This window comes from Colobus angolensis, unplaced genomic scaffold, assembly GCF_000951035.1.
Source record: "Colobus angolensis palliatus isolate OR3802 unplaced genomic scaffold, Cang.pa_1.0 Scaffold121, whole genome shotgun sequence".
NCBI lineage: Eukaryota > Metazoa > Chordata > Mammalia > Primates > Cercopithecidae > Colobus > Colobus angolensis.
This window is the reverse complement of record NW_012113253.1, coordinates 2,623,822-2,625,782: the sequence shown is the minus strand read 5'-3', so window position 1 is coordinate 2,625,782 and position 1,961 is coordinate 2,623,822.

Below are 1,961 nucleotides of genomic sequence, written 5' to 3'. Positions count from 1 at the left end.
TCTTCTAGTTATTTTTAAAATTACAATTAAATTATTATTGACTATTGTCCCCCTATTGTGCTAGCAAATGCTGGGTCTTATTCATTCTTTCTATTTTTTTGTACCCATTAACCATCCCCTTGTTCCCCCCATACCTCACTACTCTTCGCAGCCTGTGATAAACATCCTATTCTCTGTCTCAATGAATTCGATTGTTTTTATTTTTAGCTCCTACCAATAAGTGAGAACATGCAACATTTGTCTTTCTGTTCCTGGCTAATTTCACTTAACATAATGATTTCCAGTTCCATCCATATGGTTACAAATGACAAGATATCATTCATTTTTATGACTGAATACTACTCCAGTGTGTATAAGTACCAAATGTTCTTTATCCATCCATCTGCTAATGGTCTCTTAGGGTGCTTCCAAAACTTGGCTATTGTGAACAGTGCTGCAACAAACATGGCAGTGCAGGTGTCTCTTTGGTATACTGATTTCCTTTCTTTCAGATATACACCAAGCAGGAGGATTGCTGGATTATATGGTAGCTCTATTTTTAGTTTTTTGAGGAAACTACAAGCTCTTCTCCATAGTAGTGGTTGTAATAATTTACATTCAAACTGACAGTGTAAAAAGGTTCCCTTTTCTCTACATTCTCACCAGCATTTTTTCTTGCCTGATTTTGGATAAAAGCCTTTTTTTAAAAACAGTGTCTTACTCTGTCACCCAGGCTGGAATGCAATGGTGTGATCTCAGCTCACTGCAACCTCCACTTCCCAGGTTCAAGAGATTCTCCTGCCTCAGCCTCCTGAGTAGCTTGGATTACAGGCATGTGCCACCATGCCCAGCTAATTTTTGTATTTTTAGTAGAGACAGGTTTCACCATGTTGGCCAGGCTGGTCTCAAACTCCTGACCTCAAGTGATCCACTCGCCTTGGCCTTCCGAAGTACTGGGATTACAGGCATGAGCTACTGCACCTGGCTGGATAAAAAGTCATTTTAACTGGGGCGAGATAATATCTCATTGTAGTTTGGATTTGCCCTTAACTGATGATCAATGATATTGAGTACCTTTTCATACACCTGTTTGCCATTTGTATATCTCCTTTTGAGAAATGTCTGTTGATATCTTTTACTCATTTTTATTCAGATTATTAGAATTTTTACTGTAGAACTTTTTGAACTCCTTATATAAGGAGTTATTATTAGTCCCTTATATATCTGGTTATTAGTCCCTTGTCAGATGGGTAGTTTGCAAATATTTTCTTCCATTCTGCGGATTGTCACTTCACTTTGTTGACTGTTTCCTTTGCTGTACAGAAGATTTTTAACTTGATCCCATTTGTTCACTTTTGCTGTGGTAACCATGCTTATGGGGTATTACTTAAGATATTTTCGTCCAGATCAACATCCTGGAAAATTTTTCTGATGTTTTCTTGTAGTAGTTTCATGGTTTGAGGTCTTAGATTTAAGTCTTTAATCCATCTTTGATTAGATTTTTGTATAAGGCAAAAAATAGGGGTCAAGTTTCATTGTTCTGTATATGGATATCCAGTTTCCCCAGCATCATTCATTGAAGAGGCTTTCTCTTCAATGTATATTCTTGGCACCTTTGTTGAAAATGAGTTCTCTGTAGGTGTGTGAATTTGTTTCTGGGTTGTTTTTGGTCTATTGGTCTATATGTTTGTTTTTATGCCAGTAGCATGCTGTTTTGGTTACTATAGCTCTGTAGGATAATTTGAATTCAGGTAATGTTATTTCTCCAATTTTGTTCTTTTTGCTCAGGATAGCTTTGGCAGTGTAGGGTCTTTTGTGGTTCCATATAAATTTTAAGATTATTTTTTTCTATATCTGTGAAGAATGTCATTGACATTTTGATAGAGATTGCATTGAATCTGTAGATTGCTTTGGGTAGTATGGATATCTTAACAATATTGATTCTTCCACTCCATGAACGTGGAATATCTTTCCATTTTTTT